Below are 15,234 nucleotides of genomic sequence, written 5' to 3'. Positions count from 1 at the left end.
TAAAAAACATTGGTATACTGGGCCGGGGATTTAGCTCAGTGGCATAAGTGCCTGCTTTGCAAGTGTGTGGTCGTGAGTTCAATCCCTGGTACCAAAAAAAAAATTGGTGTACTAAGTGTTGGTGAAGATATGAAACAACAGGGCTCTCATACACTGTTGGTAAGAATGTAAAATGATACAACTCCTTTTGAAAGCAGTGTTGAAGCTTCTGCTAAAGTTAAACATGCACTTGCCACACAGCCCAGTAATTACGTTCCTGAGACTCAGAAAATTTATGATCATAAAAGACTTGTACCTAAGTACAGCTTTATTCACCATAACCTAAACTAGAAACAGCCAAATGTCCAAAACTTGTGAGTGGTTAAACTGTAGTATGCAAACATGATTCAGCAATCAAAAGGAACACATGACTGATGCATACAAAAACACAGGTAAATTTCAAGAGCATTATCTTAAATGAAAGCATGTAGGCACAAAAGATGACATATTGCATGATTTCCTTTACATGAAATTATAGGAAAGGCAAAACTCTTTGTGAGCAGATCAGTGATTGCCAGGGATGAAAAGCAGGTCGGAGAGAAGAGACTGACCATGTGGGGACACGAGAAATTTTAGAAGTGATGACAATGTTTTATGTTATAATCAGTCACTTATTAAATTGCACATCTAAAACTAGTGAATTCAAAAAAAATAAAATTGGTGAATTCTGTTATATTTGAATCATATTTTTATTTTTCAGAGTTACTTTAGTTTCCTAGAGAAGATTGTACAGAGTAGCTATTATGGGTCCCTTAAAGATTTGGGTAAAACTTGCCAGTAAAACCACGTGGGCCCATTTCCTTTCGTGGATATATTTCACTTGTGTTTCAATTTCCTAAGTGGCTATAATCTATTCAGTTTTTCTATTTCTTTCTGAGTTACTTTCCAGGAAGCAATCTATACGAATATAAACTCATGAGTCTCTTATGTTAAAAATTCTGACTGCAGACCTTGCTGTTTTTTAAAATTTCTAATGTTGTCTTACCTTTTATCTTTCTTTTTTCCTGTGTAACTGTGCCACTGTTTTGTCGACTTGCATCACCTTTTAAAAGAACCAGCTCTGAATTTGTAATTGCTTTTTACCCTGTTGATGATAAGTAACCTTCTCTGTCAATTTAATGCGGTTTCTAGTCCTATTGTCTCCAGGATTATTTTAAGCAGATTGAGTTTATTTCCTAGACTCTGCCCACCTTCTACAATCACATTCTCCAAGTGCTCATTTTCCCACTTGCTGTCTGTTCCTCAAGGTGAATCACGCCTGGATGTGGTTTGTAATTTTGTCACAAGCTCATCGTTAGCTGGGCCTTTGTTCCCCATGGGAACCCTCTGTCTTCTGGGTCCTCAAGGAGTCCCTGGAAAGCAGTTTTGAGTTGATTCAGCTGAGTGAGCTGCAGGCTCCAGACTTGCCTACATGACATTCTTAACTCAGAGTTCGCTCCTTCCCTGTTGCAAATTTAAACTCCACGCCTGTGGGTATCTCAGTCTTTGCCTTTTGGTTTTGGAGGAGACACTGCCCCCTCTTCCCAGAGCAAAAATGCTCTGGGAGATTCTTAGGCTGGGAGTTGTCAAGCTTCTCACCTCCACATGTGGCGGGGCCACGCTGTCATCTTGTGACACGGGCCCTTTCTTCCTGTCACTGGATAGACACTGACATTCCATACTTGGGCCACCATGGCCCATAGCTGAATCCAGTACTCTCTGGTTCTCTTGAGTGTCAGCCTCCACGGTCCAGGCTCTGAGTCTGGGTTCCCTGGAGACATCTTCTTTCTCACGAGTCAACTATGTATTTTACAACCTTCTTGGGAGCTGGCAGTTGGAAGGTAGTGTCCAAACTAGAAGTTTTAAATCTAGTACATACGCCTCGTCCTCATGTCTTCCCTAGAGGGGGGCTTCCAAGCAGGCTCCCACTCCTACCCCACACCGTACAGTGGAAGGGAGATGGGAAGACTGCTATTTTATTTTATTTTTTGGCTCTTTGAGATAAGGTCTTGCTGTGTAGTTCAGGCTGGCCCTGTGCTCACTACATAGCCTAGGCTGACCTCGAAGCCTCAGAGAACCTCCTGCCTCAGCCTCCTCCTCGAATGCTGGGATTACAGGCGTGTGCCACTATGCCCAGCTACACTACTCCTTCTACTCTGTGTGTTTCCCAGTGTGTTGCCACAAGCACAAATTATTGCTCCAGTTCAGTGTGTGTGTGTAAATATATATCTAACACTTATATATTATATACATATAACATAGTATTTATATAATGAATAGAATATATACATTTGTATTATGTATTATGTACATGTATTATGTGTACCTATATGAAATTTAATTTTTTTTTGTCTTTTTCTTTTTTATCGGTACTGGGGATTGAACTCACGACCACACACTTGCAAGGCAGGCGCTTATGCCGCTGAGCTAAATCCCCAGCCCAACTTTAATTTGAAAATTAACTAATTTTTAATTTAATTTTCATTAATTTAAAATCGAATTTAAAAATTAACAAAACATATCCTGCATAGGAAGGACTACAGTATACAGTCAGCCCTCTGTATTCGTGGAGTCTGCATCTGTGGATTCAACCAATACCACACAGAAAGTATCTGGAAAAAACACTGCAAAAGTGTAACAATTCACATGGCACTAACCTTGTTTGAGGGATAACTGACATCTGTAGGTGATTTGAGGTGCGCAGGAGGGCGTGGGTAGGTTATATGCAAACACTGTGCCATTTTATCTAAGGGACTCGACCCTCTGAGGATTTTGTAATCTCCTGGGACCAGGTCCCCCAGATTCAGAGGGATGGCTGAACGCACATTTTAAGCCACAGCAGAGGAGGTCAACAGTGAGTTTGCTCCCCCCACCCCAGGATGGATTTTCCCTGCTTCCTGGGACACAAGCCGGCCTGCCCCAGGCTTTGCAATGTTCTATTTTTTGTTTTCCTTATTTAACTGTGTCCCATATACACCGAGAAGCAGAGTGCTGGGTTCTGTGTTTAACGGATAACTGATCTCTGTGTGCCAGTGTCCGCGTCACGAGGAGGTCTCAGCCTGTTACCTGGGTCCATGAGCCTCTCTCTTAACTCCATCCAGGCAGGAGAGGGGAATGCATCGCCCAGGGTGCCACAGGAGAGGGCACGGCTGACTCCAGGAAGGGCTCCAGGGGGAGCCAGGCCTGTGAGACAGACCTGCAGGCAGGGTCTGCTTGCAGCCAGCTCTCAGGCGCTGAGGGCCGTGGGAGCTAGAGGCAGACTTACTATCAATTTGTTTTCTCAGTGCCACCAAACTTTATGATTACTCAACTAAGCTTTGGGCTACAGTGCGTGGGAGCTGTCCTGGGACTCACTTCCTGGAGGAACAAGATTTAATTCTTCATCTTTCTCATTTGATTGCTAGACCTTCACCCTGATCGTGCTAAACTGTGTCTTCTAACCATCTGACCCCACAAAGACTGCACCCTCAGCAGCCTAGGAAAGGAGCAGTTGAGTCACCAGGCCAAGAGGGTGTGGTGATGGATTGCATTGATCCCGGCCTTTGTTTTATCAAATGCTTTCATATGGATCTGTGACATCATTGGCTGCTTCACCCAGGCCTGCAATGATGACATGATGAGTGGTGTAATCCATCTTACAGGGAGAAAACAGAGTCTGAGAGGGGTTCCTGGTGCCAGGAAGGGAAGGCGGGATTCCACTTAGAGTTTTGGGTCCTCAGCTGGTGTTCATGACCTTCACCGTGCAGAGCAGGGGGCTTCCCCACAGAGACCCCAGCACAGAAGCTCTGGACCAACAATTAGAAAGGTGCAATTTAGGATGGAGGATGCAAGACCAGGGCTGAGGGGCTCCCTGCCATCACTCCAGGCTGGATCTGCTGTCCCCCAGGGCAGGGACACAGCCTGCCAGGCCACTCTGCCTCCCGCCCCAACCCGCATTCCTGGCCTCCCTCCAACTGACTGGCTCCCAGCCTCCTCCGTCTCCCAAGCCCCTGCCATCCCGCCGTGATGAGTGTTTCTCATCCTGCCCTCAGCCGTGCTTCATCAGGAGAAAGACAGGCGCTCCGTCCGGAGGGGAGAGAACCAGAGTGGGAAATCAATAACCTGGAATGATGGCTGTACACTCTGCCTTCCCTATTTTATTTCCCTCTGCAGAGGCAAGAGGGAAAAAAATGCTAGCTGCAGTTTTGATATTAATTGATCTTGAAGCTGGGTGAACCCACAGTGCTCCCTTAATGGCCAGCCATCACCCGCCAGCACTGGGGTTGACAGCAAGTGCTCATTCAAGTGTACCGTGGCCAGCATGTCCAGTTCCACAATCTGGCTTCTCCCTGCTCCCAGAGCTGGGGCCCACCCACATGGCAGGGTCTGCGCACAGGTCACCGCGGATTGAGGGGTGGGGAGGGGGTCAGACAATGAGAGCGGGACGCAAACCCATCTCCCTGTCAAACATTTCTACCTGCCTCGGGATCCAATGCTTTCAGACCTGGGTTGTAATCTAACAGGCACAGATAGCATTACCAGCTATCACCTACCAACACTTTAGTCTGAACTTACAGCATCTTGTCCTCAATGACAATAGTGAAGCACTTATTTCAAAGACGCAGTGAAAAATGTGGAGGTGCGTGCAACACTGGATCAGCTGCTGTTTAAGCTGAGCTCTGGCCTTGGCCTCTGGCCCCCAGTTGATTTGCGTTCGACTTGCCAGTGGTACACTCTCACCTGGAAACTGCAGTTAACCCTCAGGCCCTCCATCTCCTCACTGTCCCTTGTATTCCCAGGTGAGGTAATTCTGGAGGTAACACTTCCTAATCAGGTGCTAAGATGATGGAGCATGGGTGATACCAGCACAGGTGAGCCTGGCACAGTGCCTGGCACCTGGCAGCTACTTCCCCTTCAAGCTGCTGGAAGTTTCCAGCAGGAGGAGAATAAAGGAAGAACTCTGGGACATCAGGAATGAGTTGCTTCTTGCAGGGAGTTTTCAGAGTGGCAGCAATGGCAGCAGGAGGTGCAGAGGGCACAGTGATGTCCAAATACCACCGCATGCCTGGCACCGAGGTCTGAGCTAGGGGCACAGATGGAAGGACCAGGCCAGTCCTACTTCAGAGAACCAACTTCCCGTCACTAGCACCCCAGCCTGGGGCCCTTTCCTTTGTGCCTTCAAGGAGGGCCAGAGAGTGCCTCCCAAGAAAGCATGCAGGTTGCTCATGAGGGCCTGTCTAGGGGAGGAACCTCCTAAGTGCACACAGGGTTCTGTCCCAAGAGGTCACAGAGCCAAGCGTTCCCACTCAGACTCACTCTGGGTTCAAATCCCAGCTCTACCACTTACCCCCTGGCTGACCTTGGCTCCGTTTCTTCATCTATCCAGGAGTGACACAAACAATTGGATAACACAGTGCCCTGGTCTCTGGCTGGTGTGGTGGATTCCCCTGGCAGGGCTTGGTCTGACGATCACCACTGCCCTGGATTCTACCAGCACACACCTGAGTCGGGACCAGGCAGATGCTATGGTTTGTATCTCAGTGTCTCCCAGAGCCTCACGTGCCATGGTCCCTGAGGGGAGTAGCTGAGCTGCTGTTAGGAGCTGGGGTCTGATCTGAAGAGGTTGCTCATGGCGGCGTGTCCTGTGGGGGGCTATCTCTTTGCTCTTTGTTCTCCGCCCCCTCCTCTTCCCAGAGCCTGCCTTGAGCTGCTTCTCTTCTGTCCCCTGCCCTTTCTTGGTGTCAGCCAAGGATAGGCTGAAAGCACACACCCTAAGCCAAAATAAGCCTTTCCTTCTGTAAGGTGTGGTGTCAGGCGCGGTGCCTCAGTGATGAGAAAGCACCTAAGACAGCAGGGGACAGGAGCAGCTCCGTGGGCAGCTGTGTCTGCGGTGGGTAGGATTCCTAAGCGGTTCCTCTCAGCCCGTCACTCCCAGCCCGCCTTGGCCTGGACCCTGGGCTCCATTGGACGCTCACTCTATGTCCTGAGGGTGAAGCTGGCCTGGGATCCTGGTACACCAACCCCTGTGCGCAGGCAGGCATCTTTTTGGAGCCAGGTGAGGTCAACCCAGGCTCTGCAGCCTCTGGGACCAAGAGGAACAGTGAAGGTCACTGTCTAGGGAGCAGCCACTCACTTTGAGACTAAGTAAGAGATTTGCAAGAAGTCACCTGCCAGCCAGGGGTGGCAGCACGTCCCTGTCGTTCCAGCATTCTGGGAGGTTGAGGTAGGAGCTCGAGCCCAACATGGGAAATCTAAGGATTTGGCAAGAGCCTGAATCATTTCATTTAAAAAAACAAAATTAAAAAACAGCTGGGAAAGTAGCTTCTAGGGGTCCATGAGTTCGATTCCCAGGACCACACACACCCAAAACATGACCTGCCTCCCGGGGCCCTGGCAGGGGCTGGGTGGGGTTTTTAGTTGTACTGTGCCACGGGGAAGTTGCTGCACCCCAACACCTTCCACCCACATTTGCCAGGATGGTGACCCCAGCTGCATCCTCCGTGGGGCATCTGTGTAGAGAGAAGGTTCCGTCAGACACAGCCTCCTAGGGGAGCATCAGGTACAGTCGGGAGCCCAACAAAGCTCCTCCGGCTGTGGCCTTGCAGGAGCCCTGGACAAGAACTGGCTGGTGGTCAAGCGAGCCATGTCCCTGTGCTTAGCCTCGGGCTCTGCCATCGAGCAGCCTGGTGGCTTGGGGCAAGTTGGTTAGTGTTCGGAGCCTCCATATGCTCATCTGTAAACTCTGAGTGACCCTACTTCCAAAGGTTTTGGGGAAAATAAGCTTTAGGGGGAGGTAGGGAAATGGGAACCTTTGTTCTTTGCTAGTGAAAAACAGTGTGGTGGGGCTCGCTAGGTGTCACACAGAGTTTCCATGTGACCTAGCAATTCCACGCCTAGGGAAACACACAAGAAGATTGAAAGCAGGTGTTCGATACTTGCACAGAGACATTCACAGTAATGTTCATGATCACCAACTGTCCACCAAATATCCACCAGCTGTTGAGTGCATAAGCAATGTGATACCTCCATATAGCGGAAGACTCTTCAGCCACGAAGAGGGGTAAGTACTGACACACACATTGCAGCGTGGATGAACCTTGAAAACATGCTAAATGAAGGAAAGTCAGATACAAAAGGCCACATATTGAGTGCCTGTGATCCCATGTACATGAAGTATCCCTCAAGGCAAATCCTTAGGGACAGAAAATAGCTTAGTAGGTGCCAAGGTCTCAGGGCAAGTGGGAAGGAAGATTGACTGATAACTGGGTACATTTCCTTTCGGGGCGATGGAAATGCTATACATAGTGGTGACGGCTGTCCAGCATTTGAATGTACTAAGTCTCACCGAATCGCATACTTCCCAGATGATCAAAATGGTAGGCTCTGTGTATACCACTCCACAATAGCCCTCTGAAGACTGCATGTATTTATATCAAAGAAAATGACCCACCATGATGTCAGGGGTACACAGCACACGTGGATGCATACTAGCAAAGGGAAGAGGAGGAGCTGTGGGGATCACAGGGGACTGGAGCAAAGTGTTGGCATAGAACGAGGCTGTAAACCGGAATCCTCCTCAGCTGCTCCTCACGTTAGCTTAGGGGTAGGGCTAGGTTTAGGGCTACTTAGGATTAGGGCAAGAAAACTGAGCGGCTGTCTGTTTCCTGGGGACTGCTCGTTACCTGATGTCTGCCCCCACCCTTTAAATTTATCATCGCAAACTGAAAACAGTCACTAGTCCCCGCCTCATTGTAGGTTTAAGAAAACTGAGTCTCGAAAAGTTGAAGATCATCCATCCAGTGTCACATTGATTGGAGGAGTTCCAAGCCACACGTTCTTAGTGTCCACTGCCCAGGTGGGGGAAGGCACTCCTGATGAACTGTCCGGGCTTCAATTCCCAAGCCAGTGGCCACCCACACTGCACATCCCTGATCTGAAGACAGCTGGATGGACTCTGAGCAGTCTCCATAGTGCAACACTATGGGAAGCTCCTCAAGCCTCTGCACACACTAAACACCAGTAAGCGAGTCCCCGGGATTCCCTGCTGTCAGCCACCTCCTCCTCCTAACTAAGAGGAGAACTAGCAGCGGCCTGGATGCCTCACAGAGTCATCACCCTGGATTCCTCAACACATCTTGAGTCGAGGTGTCGCCTGCACCTGGCTGCAGGGAGGCAGATTTGCAGCGGTGCCTCCTCAGCTTGAGAAACTCCTATCGGAGAGCAAGTTCAGCACTGCTTATTTCGATCACACCGCTGTCGCCGTCACCGCCACCACCAGGCCAGCTGGCAGCTGGCTCCCATCCAGTGAGAGCAGCAAGCACTTCCACCTGTCTCCACCGCGGACCTTCGCCTCTGTCAATGCACGCTGTCTCCCTCCGTGCAGCTCCTGAGGTCCAGTTTCTGGGCCAGGACTGCAACATCCCTGCCCAGCTGTGGCTGTGACCCAGGCAAGGCAGCCCGCCTTGAGCACTGGGGAGCACAGGGAAGCCCTAATTAGCTGGGACCTCACAAGAGCAAAGTCCACCTAGGAGCTCACCAGTCTACCTCCAGGGAGCTTCCTTACCCCACCGCTTCAGATTTACCTCCTGGACGTGCGAAGATGACTCTCATTTCCTGAACATTCTGGCATAAACAGAAATGACCGCCATACCCAGGACTTGCCTGAGAACTCTCTGATCAGCTTCCCCCTTTCACTCCAACTACATCAAGCAAAAGGAGCTCACAGGCTTTGGCTCTGAAGGGACCTGAGTTTGAATCCCAGCTTTACTACCTATGAACCAACCGTGAGCATTTGCTCAGCTGCTCTGAGCCCCAGGCTCCTCATTCCAAGTTCCTATATTAGCAACAACAGTAAATTAAGCTACCAAAACGCCTCCCAACAATGCTATTATTATCTGTATGTAGCCTGGAGCAAAGCTTCGGAGGGCGAGCAGGTACATGGTCAAGGTCCCTCAGCAGTGAGTCGTGGGAGTCAGGTGCCAATCTGTGAGACCAGGACCTAACCATCTTGCTCCTAGCCCCCCTCTGCAGGGAAACTGCTCCCCTCACCCCTGTGGTCAGCTTTACATTTACAGCTGTCCTCTGCAGGTCCCCTCCTGACCCTGCTGGGCAGTGGAGGTAGAGGGACATGGCGTTCTCTCCTGACCTTCGCTTTCTGTGTAATAAAATCTGTTTCTCTACATCCCAGCATGGCTCCATCTGCTTGTGGTGCCTCATACCCAGATTTATCTTTAAGGAATCATGGCATATTGAGCTTTGGGCTGGAAGGTCTGCAGACTTGGGGGACGGGCAGCTCGCTAGCACACAGCCTGCATTTCATATGTAGGTATGGAGACAATGAATTCTCTTCCATCTCATTTCTCTGTGATGGGAAGAGGATGGGGACTTGCTGAAGGTCACAGGCAGCGAGAGCACCTAGCCCTTGGCCCAGAGGTCCTGACTGCCATCTCTAACCCAGGGCTCCTCCTGGGAGGAGCCCCAAGCAGGAAGCCCCCTGGGAGGAGCCCTGAGCAGGAAGTCACCCTGCTGTTCTCCACAGCTGTCCTGCCTAGGACAGTGGGTAAGGCTAGGCAGGTGCAGAAAGGGCCCTAGGCACTGGGCATCATTTGCACAGACTCAAGGGAAGGACGGTGACAGTAGGGGTTTGGGGACATTCTCCTGGACAGAGTTTGCCAGCAAAGTCAGACTGCAGGGCCACCCCACATTCCTCAGAAACCATGGAGCACACAAGCCCCTAGTGCAACCTATGCAGGACTCAGACAGGCACAGACGCTTCTGTACAGGCCGCGCCCCACCTGAGCAGGCCCTCGAGGTTTCTAGAGCACACACCATACACCTGAGTGCCTGGCAGGCCTGGAAATGTCCTCCCTGGGCCTCCTTTCATTGCAGACCATCCTCAGGGACAACAGCGCCACACAGGGAGAGGGGTTCAGTGGTGAGCACTATCGGGGGTTACTGTCGGCTTCCAGCAGCCACCCCTCTTTTCCTGGCTCTCTGGGATATTTCCGCCTCTGCCCCATGTGCCACCTGGACAGTGAGAACTTGCCCGTGGGTTAACCAAGCCACCCTGACTTCGAGGTTTAGGAGACCTGGAGTGACAAAGCATTAGAAATGAAGAAGCCAATTTCAGGGGCCTGGGCACATAAGGACCTTTCAGTTTGACTGTGCTTTTGCTCCCAGGAGAAGCAGGCTGGCCTCACTAGCGCAAGGCCACAGGCCAGCCCTGGAGCCCAAGGACACAGGATGGGTGGCTGCCCCTTAGCTGAGTGCGCATTATCTTCCCTGACCTCCCGGGATACCGACCTTGACCTCACCATCTGGTGCTGCTGCGGTTCCAGAAGCAGATGTGCAGATGCCAGATGAGAGCCCACAGCACACATGTGTGCCATGAACTGGCCTGTAGTGCAGGGGCAAATGCCTCCCTCCCGGCAGCCCCTACAAGATGGATCACTGCACCAGGCTCACAGCAGCTTGGAGAGTTGTGGAGTCATGGTAGGCCACACAGAGCTTGCAGGGAGCCGAGCTGGCATTGGAACTCAGCAACTCATGGTTCCACGGTACACACTGACCATGAGACAAAGCATGGACTGTCCAAGTTCATGTCCTGATTGTACCTCTCAAGTTCCTTCACTGTTCTTGGCTTTGCTTTTCTCTTATTGAACCATTAAGTGTAACGAAATGACAATGACCTTGTAGGACCACTGCAGATGTGCTTGCGAAAAGCATTTGGGGTGCTGTCTACATCTAGCAGGTAGTGGGTGCTTACCGACGATGCCATCTTCCCTGGAGGGAAGCTCAGGGTCCGCAGCCATCAGGGTTTACTGTCCCACCTGCCTACTCCGTCCCCCAGCACCGGCGCTACCTCCTCATTCTCTGACTTTCCTTCCTCAACGCTGCTGCATGGCAGGTCCTTCCCCAGCTCTCTGCCCACTTTGTTCCCTCTCTTCCCCCTCTGCTGAAATGACACCAGCTCCCCAGGCCGCTCCTGGGTCCCCCTTTTGGAGGTGAAGGCCTCCTCCCAACCCTCCTGCATTCCTTGTGTCTGAGCCTCCTATATTGTTCTAGCTTTCTTACTGTGCAGCTGGCTCCATATTTTATGTCTTTCGAGTATTTATTGTTCATCTCCCTCTTTAAAATTTTACTCCTAAGGAAACAGGATTTTTTTTCCTGTTCTTTATGCATACACATATCCAAAGTAGTTCTCAACAGCAGGCTGTTTCCTTCCCTAGGAGACATTTGGCAATGTCTGGGGACGTTTTTGGTGGTCACAACTGCGTGTGTGTATGTTGTATGAGTGTGTGTGTGTTTGTGTGTGTGTCTGTGTGTGTGTGTGTGTGTGTGTGTGTGTGTGTGTGTGTGTTTGAGTGCGGGTGCTACTGGTATACAGCATGGTAGAGACTAGGGATACTGCTGAGCATCCTAGAATGTATAGGGCAGCCTGGTCACCATCAAATCAAAGAATAAGCCAGTCCCAAATGTAAATAGTACCACAGTCACAGCCCTATGTCTCAGATCAGTAGTTGGCACATGCATACCAGGTGCTCAATAAATGCTTTTTACGGAAGAGATGCTGTCATTATTGTCACGTTTTATTACTTAAAAACAGACATGGTCAAGGGCAGTCCTTGACAATGGTTGTTTCTTGGGCACCGATGCAGTAAGTCATACTGGTGGCCTGTCACGTCTCTCTCTGGACCAAGGTCTGCCCTAAGGAACACCCAGATGGAGATGCAAACTGCTCACTGTCAGAATGTCATGAGCCAGGACCAGTCCCTGCTGTCAGTTGGCTGAGGACCAGAGAAGCTGGTTCACCCCTCCCACAATGAGCCTGATGCCCCAGCCCTGGCACCTAACACTTGTCCTTTTAATGAAACCCTCTGGACCTCGTGCCCAGCTGGGCAAGGAAGCATTACCACAAGCCACTCAGGGTGATCCCTGCCACCTGCAGCCTCCCTCGAGCTTCAATCCAGGAGCCCCTGTTTTTGCTTCTTTCTAGAAAAAGGGAATAAGAGGGATCAAGGATATAGGGTGTTCAGGAGGCTCAAGGACTGCAACCTCCCCGAGGCCAGCACATCACAGGCAGGGGACACTTCACATTCTGCTGACTTAACAAATTGCCATGCATGGTTTTAAGCAACTAGTGTGGCAGCCCAGGCTCCAAATGTAAAGAACACCTCTGTACAGAACCCATCAATGCCTGCCTTGCTGCCATGCACTGGGGGGGAGCAGGCGGGAGAGGACGGCCTTCTTTACTGCCAAAGCAGTGGCCCCAGCACTGTGCTTCCCCGCCTTCCACTTTCCTCTGGGGCCCTCACTTTCCCTGCCTGCTGTCAGCCCCGCCTCGCCTTCCCCTGCCCCTTCCCCTTCTCCCCAGGACTCCTTGCCTTAGCAGCTGAGCCTTTCTCTGCAGAATGCTGAGGCTGGCAAAGTCCCTTCTCCCTGCAGCACCCTCAATTCTCTCTGCTTTCTTCGGGTCTTCTATGCTGTCTTTTTCCTCTAAGGTTTAGGGGCTGAACTAAGTGGATACAAGGTCATGCCTCAAAGGGCTGAGCCTCTAATGATGGACTTAATACCAATAGCTAGGTTTGGGAAGAGAGGGTGATACTTGATGGGCGAGGGTTTTCCTGGGGATCCTAAAGTCATATGCACGTGGCCTCAATTCTGTCAGAGAGTGTAAGTGGCCCCAGATCCAAGATGGGATGACACACCTCTTGAAAATGAGCCTGGGGATAGAAGTGCCAGCTCCCCCCAGAGGAAGGGCATCGTAGAGAGGGGTTACAACTCTTTCATTGGCACTCTGGGACTCTTGAGCTTAATCTGTGAACCATCTGCTATAAAATGCACCCCACACTGGGTTTGAGAATGCCTGGGGCCTCCCCTTGCTGCATGGCCCACCTCTCTAAGCTCCATGTCTAGGAGTCAGGCTGAGGGCTGGACAAGCAGAGTATCAGCAAGCAGTCCAGGACCTTCCCTGGGAGCGGACAGTCATCTGTGACCTTTGTTCTCACCGGGTCCCATTGGCTGGCTTCACAGTGAGGACGCTGAACTTTCAAGTAATTCTGTGACTTGGCCTGGGTCCATTCGGGGGATCGTCACTGACCATTCCACAAAACCGCCAGCCCCAGGTCAAGAAGCTCAGACTCAGTGTCCAGGGGATCAAGGGTGTTACCTGCCAAGATGCTGGGGGCCTCATATTGCCAACAGCCACATCCATGGCAGGGCCACATCCCTGTCTTCTGCCACATGAGACATCTGGTGACACAGTGGCCCTCAGCATGCACAGCCGCCCACTGAATCCACCTCCTTCCTAAGCACGCATGCACATCTCTCCACTATTAGGCAACTCGGGGTCCCTTAGCTACTCCCAGCACTATCTCAGCAAAGAAGGGAGACACAGCTAGGGCTTCTCAGGCACACAGGAGAGTAGCAGGAGGAGCTGACCTGTCACCAGGATGCCTGTGGTCCTGAGATGCCCTGAGACCAGAACATCAGCTGCAGGCCAAAGCTCCCCTCCCCCAACTATGGCAAGCAGGTTCATTCATTCATCCATCGAGTCCAAGGTGTAGCTAGGTGAACTGGTTGAGGGACCGGGAGGGAGCCCCATCTTGTGTTCCCTGATGACCTGTTTCCTGCTCTCCCCGTTGCACTAATCCAGTGCAACCTGGGCGAATCCCTCCGCTTCTCTGAATGAGAGCCCCTCATCTGTCAAAGGAGTCATGGATGTGCCTGGCGGGGTCAAGGGGGAGCTCGTGGCTCTGCTCAGCAGTCGGAATAGAAGTATTTTTGCTTCTCAGCCAGGAATTAGATGAATTAGCTTTCAAATCCCTTGCCGTCCCAGGAGGCAATACTTCAATTTCACTTCAAAATTTTTAACAAGCTGCATCTTCAGCAATTGCTGAAGCAGGATGAGGGCACAGAGGGCATGTAATTTAAATGAGGAGTCTGGGGGTGGCTGTGGAAATGTTTTGCTGTGTGTCCATCTATGTGCAGTATCTGCTGCTGGGTCTCCACATGGCTCCCTTACCCACCCACCGCAGGTCCCATCTCTGCTTTGGGGCACTGGGCTGTGACACTTTCTGCCAACTCACTAGGGGCATCCATATGGTCCTGGGAGCAGGTCAGAGGAGTCCCCAGCAAGCGGACAGCCCTGGGCAGATGGCCTGGGGACGCAAAGGTGAATGCAACCTGCTGGGGAGGGAAAGCCACCTGGCAAAGGGTGGTAAGCCCAGAGCTCCACACGCAGAGAGGGACACCCCAGCTCAACAGGTGGCGGCCCTGCCCTTTCTGCATTTCTTGTGTCATTTCTGCCAGCTCCACTCAAGCCCGTTGTGGGAGGCTGGGGTGGGCAAACTGCCCAACAGTGTCTGCAAAGAGGGGGCGCCATCGCCTTCTTCCAGCACCTCTCTCTCTCTCTCTCTCTCTCTCTCACACACACACACACACACACACACACACACACACACACACACACGCACACACAGACCCTTCTAGGACCCACGCACGCGTCCCTGTCCCTAGCCACGCGGTGCTGGGGGCATCGTGGGCAGTGACCCAGGCCCCGCGAGAGATCGTCCGCTCCTCGGTCCCACAGGAGGGGACAGCAGACTCTCCGGGTCTTGCGGGCTCTTACCTCGCCGGAGCGGCCGCGACCTCCGACCTGGGTTCTGGTGTCCGTCGCCAGCTGGACGCGCGGGGCGGAGGGTGTCGCGCAGGCTGCCGGGCAGCCCGCCTCGTCCGATCCTCACTAGATGCTCGGCGCGGGTGACCACGGCCGCCGCTGCAGCTCGCGCTGGGGACCCGGAGAAAGCGGAGCGGGGGCGGGGCCGGGGCGGGGCCAGGACGGGCCGGGGGCGGGGCCGGGGCGGGGCTTCCCGGATCCCAGCGCTGCCTGCGGCAGTCGGCTTTGGGACCCCGCGGCCGCTGCCTTCGCCAAGAGGTGAGCCCGGCTGGAGCTGGGGGTGAGCCCTGGTGGCGGCTGCCGGGGAAGAGCTGGGGGCTGGCTGTGGGAGCTGGAGGCTGTCGAGGCCGCTAAGGTTTTGGCTGAGGACTTCCTTCCAAAGCCAGCTGCTTCTTCTGCTACTGTACTGTTTGTTTTTTTTTTTAAATGAAAATGATGGTGAGCTGACAGCTTAGTCAGCTAGCGTTTACTGAGCACTTACTCTGTGCTAGGAACTGGCCGAAGAGCTTTGTGTGTTGCAGGTCATTTAACTCTCACGACAACCTCCTTCACAGAATAGA

At 52.0% G+C, this 15,234-nt stretch overlaps 1 protein-coding gene across 2 annotated transcripts in view; it reads right to left on the bottom strand.

Moving 5' to 3' along the window:
- Positions 1-14,821, bottom strand: part of Cacng5 (calcium voltage-gated channel auxiliary subunit gamma 5) — a 38,808-nt gene extending 23,987 nt beyond the window's left edge. For both annotated transcript variants that reach the window (XM_023563391.2, XM_003465939.5), the window contains exon 1: positions 14,627-14,821. The gene's annotated coding sequence lies outside the window, so the exon portion shown is untranslated. The remainder of the gene's footprint in view (positions 1-14,626) is intronic.
- Between the last annotated feature and the right edge of the window lie 413 nt (positions 14,822-15,234).

This window comes from Cavia porcellus, unplaced genomic scaffold, assembly GCF_034190915.1.
Source record: "Cavia porcellus strain 051 isolate PalLab524CR breed Dunkin Hartley unplaced genomic scaffold, mCavPor4.1 scaffold_32, whole genome shotgun sequence".
In the NCBI taxonomy this organism is placed as follows: Eukaryota; Metazoa; Chordata; class Mammalia; order Rodentia; family Caviidae; genus Cavia; species Cavia porcellus.
The sequence above is the reverse complement of the archived record's forward strand: the minus strand, read 5'-3'. Positions and strand labels throughout refer to the sequence as shown.